The 17,227-nt window shown below is 42.6% G+C and overlaps 1 pseudogene across 1 annotated transcript in view; it reads left to right on the top strand.

Annotated features, from left to right (window-relative positions):
- Positions 1–899: 899 nt before the first annotated feature.
- The window catches only part of LOC306929305 (F-box only protein 4-like), an 82,463-nt pseudogene continuing 66,135 nt past the window's right edge, over positions 900–17,227 (top strand). Inside the window, exons 1-6 of the transcript XR_013792535.1 lie at positions 900–1,105; positions 2,552–2,829; positions 2,984–3,210; positions 8,858–8,933; positions 9,058–9,230; positions 9,737–9,971. The product of XR_013792535.1 is annotated as an F-box only protein 4-like (transcript). The remainder of the gene's footprint in view (positions 1,106–2,551; positions 2,830–2,983; positions 3,211–8,857; positions 8,934–9,057; positions 9,231–9,736; positions 9,972–17,227) is intronic.

Below are 17,227 nucleotides of genomic sequence, written 5' to 3'. Positions count from 1 at the left end.
TTTGTAATATGCCACTTGTTTTCCCTCATCTATTGTAAGTTCCATAACTCTGATAACTGATAGTATGCCTATAAATGGAGAATCTGTGTTGGTGGTCTTTTGAGGATGAAAAACAAATATTGTTTTTTTTATGTCTTCATTGAAAATAAATAGGCGCGTTGGTTAATGGCAAAATCATTGTCTAAATCATGCCCTGTACTACTGTATATATTAGAATTAGATGGTCTCCACGCTAGCCCAGTGGTTTTCAACCAGTGGTCCCGGGACCTAACCTGACTCCGCCAGATGGGGCAGCAGGAGGGGGGAACCCAGTGTACTCTCTGCTGCCCCATCTGGCGGAGTCAGGTTGCCCGGGACCACCAGTGGTCCTTGAGGGGGTTCCAGGTGGTCCCCAGCTAAATGATGGAGAGCTGGTAACCAAATGGACCCTAATAGATCTTTAACTCTTGAGAGCATAAAATGAAACACTCAAGAGTTAAATTATTGTTAAACATCTGCATTACTTAATTTACAAGAAGTCGACGCAATTAGAAACTAGAAGAATTGTTATTTTGATCATCACATCAATACAGCATGTAATTGTGGACACATTCTGACGACAACAAAATATTCAACGTTTTGGGACTGAGAGGCTAATTTTCATCAAATGGTGGTCCGTGGCTCAAATAAATGAATAATGGAACTTGATATGACAAAGGTTGAAAACCACTGCTCTAGCCTGAATATGCCCCATCTTCTGTCTAGAACTACAATATCCAGAATGCACCACAAACTCCCAACAAGGCAGTGCCACCGAAACGTAATATTTGATGCCATCATAGGAGGGTTGACACTTTGCACACATTTCACAATGTTTTTACAATCGTTCTCTTAAAGCTTAAGTTGTATTCAGAGTGACAGTCCCATATGCGTTGACGAAAAGGACAGTCGTCACCGTCACCACATGGAGGGGAAAACTCGGCAGTTTAGTGAATATGCTGTGATTCGCAGTCTCAGGCGATTCAGAGACAAATACTTTTCAAGTGCAGGTAAACTCGAAGATGATCTGACAACTATCGCCGACACAGACGCGGAGGATATGCCATATTTTCTGGACGTCTTGCCGGTGAGAGCCTGAGAGACTATTATTATTAATATTAACACTTTTATTCGAAACGGGTGGAGCTTCAAAGCTTCGAATTGCAGCCATCCGTAGGTGCCCTTTGAGAGCGGTTTTGAAGGAGTCAAGGGATTTGCATGTCTTAATGACTGTTGGTAGGGCGTTCCACATTTTGGTGGCATAGGAGCGAAAAGAATTTAGTCCCTTGTTTGTGCCGAATCTGGGTTGAACATGGTTCGTTGCACTCCCTCTGGTGTTGTGGGTGTGGACTTCGTTAACATTAAGGAAGTATCTACACAGGTACATGGGTATCTTGGTGGAGTATCGAATCTTGTGGACCAGACCCATTGCAAGATGCTGTACTCTGTCGCCGACCCTAAGCCATGCCAGTCTGTCAAAGTGGGCAGGGGTGAGGTGGGTTCGGGGGGTGAGGCCAAGTAGGAGCCTGACCAGTTTGTTTTGGGAGGTCTGGAGCCTAGTTTTAAGGTTCCGTTCACTTCCACCATCTGTTCTCTCCCCTCCAGGTAGGATTGCATCCAGCTCACTGATGTGCTATCGAAACCAATTGCTTTTAGCTTGTTAACCAGTATGGAGTGGTTCACGGTGTCAAAAGCCTTTTGGAGGTCCAGCATGACCATGCCGCAGTATTTGCCAGCGTCCACTTCTTGTTAATGTGGTCGCTCAAATAGAGAAGGCATGTGTCAGTGGAGTGGGATGTTCTGAAGCCAGATTGGAACTCGTACAATAATTTATTAGTGGCAAGATACTTTTCAACCTGTTCATAGACTATTTTTTCCATCACTTTCGAGATGGAGCTTAGAATAGAAATAGGGCGGTAGTTGCCGGGGTCTAATTTACTCCCTTTCTTGTGCAGGGGGGTTACTTTGGCCAGTTTGAAATCTAGGGGGACCTGTCCCTGTTTGATGGAGAGGTTTACTATGTGGGTGATGATTGGAGCTATAGAGATGGCTGAGTCTCTTGTGGGGTTGGAGGGCACTCAGTTTCTTAAGTACCTCATCAGTTGTTACCATAACTAGTTTAAAATCGTCTTTACAAACACCTAGGTTTCTGTAGAAGGTTTTAATGTGCTCTACACCAAAGAGCCCAGAGTGGGAGGGTTTTGTTGTTGAATTACTCATGACAAAGTTGTTTCAACAGCGCCAAAGGATCGGTCATCGGTCATCGTTATACTCGTAATGATATCATGCCTGTTACTCAGTCTTGTATCAACTTGGCTACTGTTGGGAGTGACATCATGCCAAATTGCCAATAAAGCTCCTTTGAATTGAATTGACATCAGAATGTAGTCTCTGAATATAAAATATGGTAATTAAATCAGTCATGCATAATTCTGAAATTGAATAGGCAAATTTGACAGAACTATGAAACACAGACCACCACCTATGCTCCAGCCTCCATTAGGGTTAATCTATTCTAACCACTTGTCTGTAGGTGAATGTACAGTTCCTGATCATGACACTCCTGTCTCCTCCGGATATCTGTCGCCTTGGCGCCACCAGCTGCTACTGGAGGGATGTGGTCAGAGACCCATTATTGTGGCGCTACTTCCTGCAGAGAGACATGCCGCAGTGGTCCTCCATTGATCACATGTCCATGCCTCAACTACAGTACTTGGCTGGCCCACTGTGTAGTGAGAATGACAAAATATACTTGGATGAAGTAGAGGATGGTGACCAAGGAAAGGAACCCAAACATGACTATATGGCAGAGTGAGTCCAGATCCACCCATTGTGATTCCATATTGACCTCCCAATGCTTAAATATATGCTCATGGGTGAGTTTATATCTGTTGTGGCTGCTTGTTACATTGTCCATTCTCATCAGTGACATACAAGTTGAGTCTCTGTCATTGTGTTGACACAGGTACTTGAAAGGCTGCCCGGCCCACAGGCAAAGATGGCGTCCCTTGCGTCCGCCATACGAGGCGGTGGCATCATTCCTTCAGTCTCTGGTACTGTCATCTGAGCCACGCTATGCCATGTTTGGACCTGGCATGGAGCAGCTGGATGTCTCTTTGGTAACCAGGCTAATGCATAGCCCGGACATACTCCCTGTAGCTGTAGCAGGCATACCCCCGCGGCAGATAAATGGTGAGATGAAGCTTTAGCATCATACATGTGTTATCTAGAGTTTCTCCGATACCAGTCAGTATCAGGCCCAATACTCTGACCCGGTACCAAAACATTCAATTGATTGCTGTGGTGTGAGCAAAACGGCATGCCAAGTGAACTAAAAACAGCGCTCATTACCATCCATTCCCCTATGAGGCAAACAAGTTTCTTTTTTGATAGTACTGTTGTAAATATATTTATTTAATGTGTAGCCTATTGTATTTATGAATGTATATGACAACACAAAATGCACCAAATACTAATAATAGGAGGCTATACTCCTATTGCCAGGCATACACCCAAATACACATATTACATTTACATTGTAATTATTTTTTCATTTAGAAACAAATTAGCCTTTTTAAAAAAGGTTAATTTTGAAGCTCAACAAAAACAAAAAGTACTCGTATCGGTGAGTACTAAAAATGAAGTACTTGTATTCTTACTCGGTCAGAAAAAAATGGTATCGGAGCATCTCTAGTGTTATCTCCACCAGGATCTTGACTGTGTAAACGTAATATCAACTAGAACTGCACTCTGTTGAGTGCCTACTTGCTTGTTGCACACAAGTACTAGTGCGCAAGCAGAGCGTGTAAGTGCTGTAGACCGCTATAAACGTTCAAATCTTAGTCTCACATATTGAGTTATTAGATTTAGCTATTTGCTACGTACCTTTATGAAGGAAAAAAAAGTAGTATTTTTAAGTATGGTAAAATCATCGTTATGTCACCGTCAACTATACCCTGGCATTGGTACATATATTCATCACGTCATATGCTCATATGTCCATATATGTGTACATGTCTATGTATATGTAGTTTTCTGAGTGGTTGGTGGTATAATGTGATCGGCTGGGTGGTTTGATGCGTATGTACTTGACACTGAAACGTATCATCATTACGTCACCATCGTCAACCAATTATACCCTGGCATTGGTACATAATCTTCATCACGATTCACGGAAAACATACCTGCACGGTCAGCTTCCGTATGTCCGTATGACATCATATCACGTGCATTCTAAGGGACATTGGTACATATCTTCATCACATCATGGGACATATGCTTCGTAGCATGACAAAAACACACCTGCACGGTCAGCTTGGGGCCAGCATATGACGTCATAACATGTGCTGGCCCCAAACACGCGCATCGTAGCACCTGACTGAAAACATGACTTGCACGCTCTGCTTGCGCAAGTAATGACATTACAGAGCTAACTTGCTCTCAAGAAGCAAGTGGAGGTGGGGCTGTACAAATTTGTTAAATGTTAATTAATTCAAACAATTGAATGTGTATGAGAGAGAGGGAGGAAAACAGTAGAGTCCATGACATGTACAGCTGGTAAATCATCATGTGCTACTTGCATGGTAGAACCTTCACTGCATACATTACTATTATCATTAGGGGTCTCCTGGTGGAGAATGGCACTCTACTGACTGAGCATACTGTCCTAGTTCGGAGATCAATTTTATCTTGAGGACTGACCAAGGGACCATTCAACTCACAACTGACCCTGGATTGATGTTTTTGAAACATATTAAACCATGAATGCACCAGACCTTTCAATATGACAAATTGAGAGCTGATAGGCCCTATATTTTCTGATGCATGTTTTTTGTCCACTACTATAACCATTCATTCTAAACTAATTCTAAATATTACTTTTGTACTATATTATTGCTTGTTAGAGGCCTTAATCCAGTGCTGTTGTTTCCAGAAAGTCTATTGTCATTTTAGTTATCCTCCAGTAGGTGGCTGTCTTGTCTCATAACAAGTGCCAGTATCCGGTCGTTGAGATGGACAGACGTGTTTCGTCTCGCTCCTGCGCCAAGTCACAGAATGTTGACAAAAAAGCGTATTTTCTCGCTCATTTTCTTTTTATACTCCTGTGGATTATGGACTTCTACTCCAATTCACCCTGGTTCTACCATCACATGGATATGAGGAAAATTGATTACGAGAACAACACCAGCGTAAACAACGAAGAACACAGCACGTTTTATCTCCTCTGCAACAACAATGGATCGACCGGTAAACATCTCGGTCACGGCGCGGCTGGAATCCACGCGCTGTTAACCTGCAATCCGGCCAAAAGAAACAAACCCCTGCTTGGCAAGATCGACAGACGCCTGTTCTGTTGTATATTCTTGTTAATGGCAGGAGACATCCAACCTAATCCTGGTCCTGTATTCACTAGACTTCAGGCGAAGAAACAAATTTGCAGCCAGATGAACACGGACGCAAGGACAACACAAGAGACGGTCGCGGCCACACAGCCAACGCAAGGTACGGGCACGGAGCCGACTTGGGGACCCAACGCAAGGACAACACAAGAGACGGTCACGGCCACACAGCCAACTCAAGGTACGGGCACGGAGCCGACTTGGGGACCCATCGCAAGGACAACACATGAGACGGTCACGGCCACACAGCCAACTCAAGGTACGGGCACGGAGACGACTTGGGGACCCAACGCAGATCCTCCAAGGCAATCAAACAAAGGAACGGAGCTGAACGTGAATCTCCCCCCCCCCCCACCCCCACCGAGGACGCCCGCTCCCCTTCCCTTCCCCCTATTCAACCCATGGCTACTAACAAAGACAATGGACCTGATCAACTCTTCTCAACTGCTGACATCAACAACTCAATCCTCAACAACAATGGTATTCACCTTTTTCATCTCAATATAAAAAGCCTTTATTGCAAACTGGCCGAAATTAGAGAATTATTCCTTACCGGCAAGGCAAACATTTTGTGTTTTTCTGAGACCAAACTAGATGAATCCATCAGGGACGCTGAGATTGAAATTGAGAACTACTCAGTAGTCTAGTTGGTACAGTCTACAGACCTCCTGACCAGCAAGGTTTTTATGATATTCTTGAGGGATGCTTAGCTGAGGAGGAGGGTGCAGAGAAAATCCTGATGGGCGATCTGAATACAGACGTACAGCGTAAAGAGGCGCCTGTTTTCAAATCATTTAGTAGGTTTTGTGATCTGCATAGTATTAGCCAGCTTATTACCCAACCCACTAGAGTGTGTGTTTCTACTCAAACTGTCATTGATCTCATTCTGACCTCGGACAAATCCAGAATCTCCAAGAAAGGTGTTATTGTATGCGGGCTTAGTGATCATTTCATGATATTCTGTACCCGCAAAAAACAAAAACCAAAGTCTGGCTGCCACAAAGCAGTCATATCAAGGGACCTCAAAACCTACTCTAGTGAGGTCTTTAACCAAGAATTGGAGAGTCTGGATTGGTCCGATGAGCTTAACAGCACACTTGTCGAAGAAGCTTGGCTTGGCTTCAAAACAAAATTTACATCAGAACTGAACATCATGGCTCCTCTGAGAACCATCAGGGTCAAAACCCGCTCGGAGCCATGGATGAATTCGGACATACTGACTGCAACGAATGCCAGAGACAAAAAATGCTCTAAATTTCTAAAATGCAAGTCAAAGCTTGCCAAGCGCTTCAACAGGGGTCTCCAAGCTCAGCTGGACAACCTAAAAACCCAACGAAACAGGCTAAGAAATATTGTTACTGCCATGATCAAATCCGCCAAAAGTAACTTTATTAATAATAAAGCTGAGGAAAACAAAAACAATCCTCGAGAGCTCTGGAAGCTACTCAACAACCAACTAGGCTGTAGTCAGAAACTGAAAACCAGGTTTTCAAACATAAACATTAAAGCGAACAACACTCTCATCACTGACCAGCTTGATGTGGCCAACTACTTGAACATCTTCTTTACAAACATAGCAACAACGCTGGTTAACAATCTGCCCTCCCACTCTGGGCTCTTTGGTGTAGAGCACATTCAAACCTTCTACAGAAACCTAGGTGTTTGTAAAGACGATTTTAAACTAGTTATGGTAACAACTGATGAGGTACTTAAGAAACTGAGTGCCCTCCAACCCCACAAGGCCACTGGCCATGACAATATTCCCTCCAAATTTCTCAGAGACTCAGCCATCTCTATAGCTCCAATCATCACCCACATAGTAAACCTCTCCATCAAACAGGGACAGGTCCCCCTAGATTTCAAACTGGCCAAAGTAACCCCCCTGCACAAGAAAGGGAGTAAATTAGACCCCGGCAACTACCACCCTATTTCTATTCTAAGCTCCATCTCGAAAGTGATGGAAAAAATAGTCTATGAACAGGTTGAAAAGTATCTTGCCACTAATAAATTATTGTACGAGTTCCAATCTGGCTTCAGAACATCCCACTCCACTGACACATGCCTTCTCTATTTGAGCAATCCTACCTGGAGGGGAGAGAACAGATGGTGGAAGTGAACGGAACACTGTCCCCCCCCCTCCCAGTGAGCTGTGGCGTTCCACAAGGAAGCATACTAGGGCCTCTACTGTTCCTAATATATGTAAACAACATGACTTCAGCTTGTGACTGCAACTTGTTCCTGTTCGCAGATGACTCTGCACTGCTGGTCTCGGACAGGGACAAACTGCAGGTTGAAAATGCCCTCAGCTCTGAACTCGGTAGAATCTGCACCTGGCTCGCTGATAACAAACTATCTTTACACCTGGGAAAAACTGAATCCATTCTCTTTGGATCTAATAGTAATCTCAGCAAGGCAAATGGCTTCTTGGTTAGAGTGGGTGACAATGTTATCACACGTAAAGATGAAATTACCTACCTAGGTTCCATCCTGGAGGCTAATCTTTCCGGTGATAAAATGGCCACCAACGTAATCAAAAAAGTCAACCAAAGAACAAGATTCCTTTACAGGATCTCCTCACTGGTCGACAAAAACACCTTGAAGACCTTAACAGGAGCCCTTGTACAAGGCTTCTTTGACTATGCATGCACCTCCTGGTACCACAGCACCTCAAAGGCCCTTAAAACTAGGCTCCAGACCTCCCAAAACAAACTGGTCAGGCTCCTACTTGGCCTCACCCCCCAAACCCACCTCACCCCTGCCCACTTTGACAGACTGGCATGGCTTAGGGTCGGCGACAGAGTACAGCATCTTGCAATGGGTCTGGTCCACAAGATTCGATACTCCACCAAGATACCCATGTACCTGTGTAGATACTTCCTTAATGTTAACGAAGTCCACACCCACAACACCAGAGGGAGTGCAACGAACCATGTTCAACCCAGATTCGGCACAAACAAGGGACTAAATTCTTTTCGCTCCTATGCCACCAAAATGTGGAACGCCCTACCAACAGTCATTAAGACATGCAAATCCCTTGACTCCTTCAAAACCGCTCTCAAAGTGCACCTACGGATGGCTGCAATTCGAAACTGGCCCCCGTAAAATCTGAATCCCCCCCCCTTTTCCCCTCACTGTATATGTTTCCTTTCCCTTTTTACCTCCATTATGATGAACTCCTGTACTGTTCTTTGTCTATATAGAAGTGTCTATTTGTACGTCTCTAAATGTTTTGATGAATTGAACATGGTGGACCCTGTTGTAAACAAGTGTAATGCTTAATTGGGTCGTCCACTCACAGTTAACAGCCTTTGTATTCAGTTTGTGCTTGAAATGTACTGTAATTCTGCAAACTGTTAATACAATTTTCAATCAATCAATCAAAAACTCTCAAACCTTTTTTCAATCAATAACCACACCAACCAAACTCAACTTTGTTCTAGGAGTTGGTTCTGGGATAAGTTTCATGTACAATAACCAATACAAATTCAATATTCTGACTCTCTACTCGACTAATAGGTAAGTATGTATTAGTTTAAGTTGTATTACAATATGTAATCTAATTCATCATCCATTTATTTCCACTTATTACTGTGAATACCTTTCACCTGATTTAACCTGTTGTTTGTGTTTGTGTTGGCAGAGCAGAGAGGGAAAGGGCCAGAGTGGAACAGCGAAATCTCAGCAGTAAACTTTTCACTTTCGGGGGAATGGACCAGTCAGGCTACCCAGTCTTCAGCCCCACACCTCAGGTCCAGGAAGTGTGTCAGGCAGTGGATGGCTTCATCTATGTAGCCAATGCAGAGCCAGGCAGAGGTGAGATGAGGCACCAGTACCACTACAACTGACATGGATGATAGTGATTCTTTATCCGGATCACCATTAGCTTCCACAAAGTGGTCGCTAATCTTTCTGGGGTCCACACAAAATGTATACAATAAAAACAGATAATTTAAATTTAAAACAGACAAGATCAAGTTATCAGCTAAAACAGTGAAGGCGCTCTGCATTTAACCGAGACAACGACCAATAGTAACAAATACAGTGATACAGGGTACCAATTCTGGTGATTGCTGCTGCACATTTAAACACTTTCAATCTTGTGTCCTTTTTTGAGGACAAATCATTGGTCAGTAAAATAACTGATGTACCACGGCATATGACAAAGTATAAAAAAGGACTTTAAACAACCAAGACCCTATTGTGGGCATGTCATAGGTGAAAATATCAGATTTTCTGCAAAGAGATTTGGTGTAGACGGCAAAAAAGATAAATTTTAATTAATTAGAGAACATCTGCTTACCTTGCTATGTCATTACTAGGTGAGGGGGAGTTGGAGGGAGCTCGGATCCAGGCTATGTTGAGTCCAGCCTGGGGCTTGAGCTCCAGACCTCTCCTGGTTCTCTCCTGTGTCTCCAGTGTGTGGAAAGAGACACAGTTATGGCCACAAGCCTGGCATCCAGTAGCACTAGCACAGGACCAAGAGCCAGCTGGAGAACACCTTGTGTGGAAGTAGCACACAGGCTTGGACTTCCCCAACTGCCTAATCCCTGGATGGTAAAGTATTGCCTGTGCATATAATATTCATAATTGTCTCCACCAGGCCGAAGGCATGGGGAGAGAGTGAGTATGTTTTGCACTCCGTCCGTCCGTCCGTCCGTCCGTCCGTCCGTCCGTCCGTCCGTCCGTCCTTCCGTCTGTGAACAGCTAATCTCCGGCACCGTTAACCCGGTCGATGCCACATTTTGCACACACACTCCCTGGATGCCAACGATGAATCTCTACCCCAAATTATCCAGAACGGCCTGTTATAGCGCCACCAGGAGGCCGCTTTGTGCAAAACAAGGTTTTGGACAGTACACCTACAGATTTTGTCCAAACATCACGCAAATTGGTACACAGTCTCTCTAGAGCCATTCAACGAAACGGGTCTTTCAGAATTCTCAGACTCCATCCTGATTGGCTAAGATTGGCTTCCAAAGTTCGCAGGAGTGCTCAGTCTCAAACAAAATGCTGCAAATCATGAACACATCGTGTGATTTCCGTGAAATTGTGCACGCACATTCCCACTAGGCAGAGGAAGAAATGCCACATGAACATTTTCTACTCAGCCTCATGGTGGCGCTATAACTGGCCGAAAAGTGTTTTTACCTCTAACTGCACGGATCTGTGGATAACTTTGTATTCCAACTCCCTAGAGGCCAAGGAAAAACCTTTGCCTGGAATTTTTCACATCTGCTCTTTATAGCGCCACCAGGAGGCCGACATATGTAAAACACATTTTCTGATATTACTCCTTCAGATTTTAGCCACATTTCACGCAAATCACCATGGGTGATGAAAAATCAAAAGTTGTGATTGCGGATCTGCAAAGGAGTCTAGATCAAGCAAAAAGGGCAGCTGTGATCAAAGGTCTTAAAGACTCCATTCCTCCAGAGTACCAATCTAGACCACCAGTGCCACCACCACCAGCGAAGAAGGCAAAGGCAGCTAGACCGATGGTGACATGGGTAGAGAGAGACAGCAATTGGAACGTCATCCATGCAAAGCCAAGATCAACCAGGAATCGGTCAAATCAGGGTCAGTATTGTTATACCATTAACTCATTTAGACCTGAGGCCGATTTCTGAAATCCACTTGAAACTTTCAAAAGCTTTTGCGGTCCCCCTCATCTGACCACTGTCTATTTTAGTAATCAATCAATTGTGTTCCAGCTTGCCTCAGGATGCTTTAAGTTCCTATTCAACACGAGGAAAAGTCATTTTAGTTTTTTCTTACATTAAAGAGATACCTTAACTGGGTACTATTACTCCTAACTACTCCCGATGAGCAGATCTGGTGCCTTTGTCTGTTGATGGGTGTGAATTGTGAATTGTGAATACAGTTAATATGTGCGTGTGTGTTTGTGTGTGTGTGTTAGGTTGCGCACAGGTGGTGAAAATAACAACCTGTTTTCATGCTCATACCTACCCAGCCAGCCAGCCAGGCAGGCACCCACACACATAAGTCCCCGTAAGGGAGTGGTTGCACCACTCAAAAATATACTGTTAATGAGATGGTTTGACTTCATAAAGTATTCAATAACAACCACAACTCAATAAAACATTTCGTTTTGCCTTTAGTCACAAATGCTACATCACATGGAGTTGTTGTTTAGCACAGTAGTTAGTTCCCAAACATTTTCATGTCAAGGACCCCCAAATTGACACCAATTAGCCCGCGGACCCCCATTAGAAAATATATGCCAGGGAAGGGATGATTTTTACGGCTGTAGCAGTATGGAACCAAATGGACCTGTTAGGGTCTGTACAGACTACAGACCCTAACAGGGTTCATTTGGTTCCAAACTATCATTAAGCTGGGGACCCCCTGGAACTCCCTCAAGGACCCCTGGGGGTCCCCGGACCCCTGGGGGTCCCCGGACGTGCCGGACCCCACTTTGGGAACCACTAGTTTACTAGCAATTAGCTTGTTAGCTTAGCTAAGGGATGTGTTGATGTGTTGATAATGCAGACATGGATGCTACCAATATACACTAACACATCATAACATCAACGTCAACAATAACCCTGTGGCGTTGTTCTATCATTTAGGGGTTGTGCAGAATACGATGTATGTATTTTAAGTACAAATATAAGATTATACAGGTATAATGTTGCAAATGCATCTTACCTGAAGTATAGTCGAAATCGCAATGCCCGCCGAGGACGTGACGTCATCGGTTCATGCATACATACGCCCATTATTTTATTCTAGCAAGCAAAAGTTACAAAACTAAGGTAAACTTGAATAATGTAAATAACAATTTATTCTATCTTTTTCAGTTAAATGTATTTAAATACATGCATTCAGACCGCTGGGAATAGAATTATTTTTATTTGTATTATTTTTTATTTTTTTATTATGGTGGTCAAGATCATAGATATATGGTCTAGATCCTGTTAGACAGGATACGGAAACAGTCCAAGGGTGTCCATGTATGTAGATGCGTGGTGACAAACCGGATGCAGCCGGCCGAGGACTCGGCCGGGAGCAAACATGTTTTATAATAATGATTGATACATTAATTAATAAATAAAACAATTAACAGTGCCAGAGTGCCAGAACAAAATGCCAGAAAAATAATAATTGATATACAAACACACTGAGATCGATAGATCCATCGATATATAGATGTAGAGATATGAAATACAACTGGTTTCGTCAGAACTTTATTGACAGTAAAGTAGTATAAGGAAGTAATCTGACCTGACGTCACAGGTTTGCAAAAGTGTTTTTCTCGAAAAATACACATCGGAAAATTACCAAATTAGTATGAAAATGCTCAGAATATTTACAGCTGTTTGTGAAAAATGGTGTATCGTTTAGTGCAAGTCTTTTTAGCTCACGCTTTCGGTTTTGTGGCATGCATCCATAATGGTCCCTGGCCAGACATATCATGTCGGCTGAGGAATTGTATTAATATCTATAGAGTGACCAGGGACGACGCAACTTGTCGTCGGAGGCTGACCAGGGACGACACCCAGTGTCGGATCATGGTTGTGACATTCCGACATATCTTATCGTCCGGAGACTGAGAGGCTGTTGGACTACAACAGCAGCTAGCCGTCTAATCCCAATTGCTGCCAGAGGACATGAAACAATTGACCCCTTGTGTCGTTACACAGGATACCTGTTCTACACCACTTCATGGCTGGTTCATGTAATCCGTTTCTCAATTGGATCCTTGCCTTTTATACAACTGTCTGACACACCTCTGGGTAGGCCACCCAACCTGGCAAAGACCTGCACTCAGAGGAGCTCCCTTTTCTATTCTTAACCCATTCTGGGCGGGAATCCCTTTTGGTGTTCTAACCCTTCTGGACGGGAACCCCTCTTGGGGTTCTGTACAGTATTCAAAAATGTAAATATTTTGATGCTGCTATCTAAATATTTGAAGTTTTTCAGAAAACTTAGGTCAGGATTTAGAAGCATTTTTAGAATAGGCCTCAGTCCAAAACTGAGAAACCTGATACAGGCTCACTACCCACATAAATGTATGAAATTAAGATATACTGTACCATGTGCTTTTTTAATGAAAGGTTATGAAATGAAGATATACTGTACATGTGCTTTTTTAATGAAAGGTTATGAAATGAAGATATACTGTACCATGTGCTTTTTTAATGAAAGGTACACTTTTTTTACAGTGTTGTATAACTGCTGCTCTTTTCACAAGCGCACACAAACTAAAATAATGAGGACAACGCAAGGTATTTCCTCTATCCAGAGTTGAGTGGTAAGCCAGATTCTGCTGCCACACCAGAGTGAGTCTCTACAGGCTGCAACTCCACTCAGGCCTGTTTTGAACAAAATGCTGCAAATTACTGAACGCACGCAGCATCCGATTGCGGTGAAACTTTGCATGCACATAAGCAGCACGGAATGTGATGTTCATGTATGATGATGATGATAAGAGTGCCCCTCACTTCACACGGGTGTGATTTTTTAAATAATATTCCTAAAATATTTGTCAAACATCATGCAAATTGGTACACATTATCTCAAGATGGATCTGTCAGATTTGTCAGATTCCATCCTGATTGGCCAATTCCAAACATTGCTGGCCCACAATAACCTGTACCTGACCTGAGCTCCAAGGAGCACTTCAGCAGTAGTGCAGAATGTACGGGTTACGGGAACAGTTTGAAACTGATACAAGAATAGTTGGCATGATACCAAGACAGTCAGCAACTGTATCCCCAGTGTTTAACCAAGTCACTGCCACAGGTCTATGTATCCCTGGCACTGCCTGGCGTGGCATTGAAATTAGTTCTACAAGGTTGTCTGGCAAAGGAGAGGGTGTGACCTTGTTCTATGACAACAGGCCTTGATGAGAAATGCTTCTGTTGTTGTACGTACTTCTTGCAATCATGCTTTTGGCAGAGCAAGTAATGCTTCAAATCCCAAAGGCCATAGTGGCGAGGCTGAATTTGCTTTATGGAGCCTGACACCACAAGGAGCCTTCATTCATTCATTCATTCATTCATTCATTCATTCATTCATTCATTTATTTATTTATTTATTTATTTAGTTATTTATTTATTTATTTATTTATTTATTTTCTTCATTGTTTTACGATGTAGTCATTATGCCAGATAGATAGATAGATAGATAGATAGATAGGCCAATCCTGCAAACTTTGAAAGCCAATGTTAGCCAATTATCTATCTATCTATCTATCTATCTATCTATCTATCTATCTATCTATCTATCTATCTATCTATCTGAACAAAAAGCCTCAAATCATGAACAGAGCGTGCAATTTACGTGAAATCTTTCACGGACGTTCCTACTAGGCTGAGGAATATATCCCACCCTTTTCACATTGGCCTGTTATATCGCCACCAACAGGTGGACTTTTGCAAAACACATTTTTGGAACAAAATGCCTCAGTCAAATCATCCAATTGCCATCCAAGGCGTAAGAAGAAATGTCACCCTTTTCACATTGGCCTATTATAGCGCCACCAGAAGGCCACAACCTGACCAGCCCTGGTGGAGACCTGTGCCCCGAGGGGCACTTTTTCTAGTTGATTCTGTTCCGGTGTTGTACACCGAAAATAGCCGATGTACAAGCCCTTCAAAAGGGCTACTGTGAGTGAGACCTAGCCTACTCTGTTGGGTATCTATACATTATGGATGGATGATTGTATTGTGTCATTGAACACAAGTGTACAAGTAGCACTGCGTGAAAAGTGGAGTTATCGGGCAATTATGGGCACTAGATTTGCCCGTAAACCTCAAGTTTAGCATGGCATATACAGAAATATATGGTAATATACTGTACAGGTGTGATGGTACAATTCGGGAGTTTACCGGAGTTTGTTGGAAAGTTTAAAGGGAGTTTCCTGTAATATACACATCCGTATTCCATGCTTTTTGCGCAGTGTAGGCCTACAACGAAATGTACTTGATGGCATCAATCAAATGCAATGCAAAAAAGGGCGACATCATTCTGAAATTAACTATTTTTAAACATGTTTTGGTCCTTAAATTGCATGATAATGTGAATGAATCATGTCAAGTGTCCCTGAGCATTGCCCTAACTGCTCTCCGGGCAATGTAATAATAGTGCCCAATGCGCCTAACAGTTAATTACACTTACTGGTATGTGAAAATGTCCAGTGAGTGACAAATACCCCAACAACAACAACAACAAAATGTTTTAACCCTTAGAAGAGCAATGACGCCAATTGGCGTCATTGCTCTTCTAAGGGTTAAAGGAGTCTTTTCAGAGACACTCAGAGCTCCAGAAATTGTAACCCAGCTCCATTGTCTTATGAGACAGAAGGAAGTCAATTCTACAAGATTAGAGCAGATTGACTGTACATATTGGTTTACTAATTCTCTCTACATATTACTAAGTTACTATAGCCTATACTGGTGATAGATTGTATATTATATCACATGTGTGCATATGTAACCGGTGTAGTCTGTCTCTCTCTGCGTTGTGTTGAATGGACAGACGGACCCAGAACTCTCTTTGGAAACCACGATTTATTCTGACAAAGAATAATCACAGACACATCTCCACGTTAGTTCCTAATGCAAGGACTCCTCTCGTTCCATGCGGAAATACAGAAGCAAGCCAGAGCGACAGTAACACAACACATAATACTACGTAACATACCTGACAAAGAATAATCACAGACACGTCTCCACGTTAGTTCCTAATGCAAGGACTCCTCTTTAAACAGAGTTGAACAAACACTGTATAAATCATTTTGCAACAAGTACAATGCTTATTTTGTTATACAGAGAACAACAAAGACACCCACCTCGTTCCATGCGGAAATACAGAAGGAAGAGGTGGAGGTGTGGCAAGGCATTTATACGGGGGGCAAGGAGGAGACTTAAAGGAGCTGTGACCTCTAATGCATTCTTATACACATGAAGCATGGAGAATTAAGTCAGGTAGAAGCACTTATTTGTATCGTATTTTGTGTAATTATATAACACTGTTACACATATCCATCTAACTACATAGATATATCATTTGATCCATCATTTGATCCATTCTGTGTGTTGATTCTCTATTACTAATATAAGATCCATAACGTTTCATACGTTATCGTTCGAATGTCGTGCTTTTCGTTGAAGTTTGAGTTCATTGTGATTCATACATCCTGGGTAGGTTATCATACAGACCGATGTGAGAATACATTGACTAATAACCCAGGCCTTATCCCCTTACAATGTAAGTGTTATTAGTCAATGTATTCTTACAATCATGCCCTTTTAGTACAGTATGCGTAGTCTGTCACAAGCATTTGTATTAGTTTTTATAATAAAGAACAGAGGTAGGCAATAGGAATGCATATATTATGAGAAATGAAATATAGGCAGACTAGTTGGTTCCATGACCTTTTTTGACCTTTCATGAACGTGTTTGATGCAGGGCGATGCTGTTGCTGTTCCAATCAATTCTGACCTTGGCTGCCTACAGGCCTATACCTGCAACCTTTGAGTATAGGCAATAGAGCGTCGCAGTCCTACCCTGGACCAGGAAATGAAACCCAATGCATTTTCCTCATAGACATTTCTTAAAGTATTTATTTAAAGACGGTTACGCCGCGGACAAAGCCAACTCGAGTCGTGACAACTCATGACAACACAAACAATATTTTGGACCAAACAAATAATTAGAAAGAAGAAAAAAACGGCAGGTTACAACACTTTTGTTGTTGTTGTTCTTCTTTGTAATTATTTGTTTGGTCCAAAATATTGTTTGTGTTGTCATGAGTTGTCACGACTCTAGTTGGCTTTGTCCGC

This window comes from Electrona antarctica, assembly GCF_951216825.1.
Source record: "Electrona antarctica genome assembly, chromosome: 9".
Classification (NCBI taxonomy): domain Eukaryota; kingdom Metazoa; phylum Chordata; class Actinopteri; order Myctophiformes; family Myctophidae; genus Electrona; species Electrona antarctica.
This window is presented reverse-complemented; position numbering and strand designations above follow the sequence as displayed.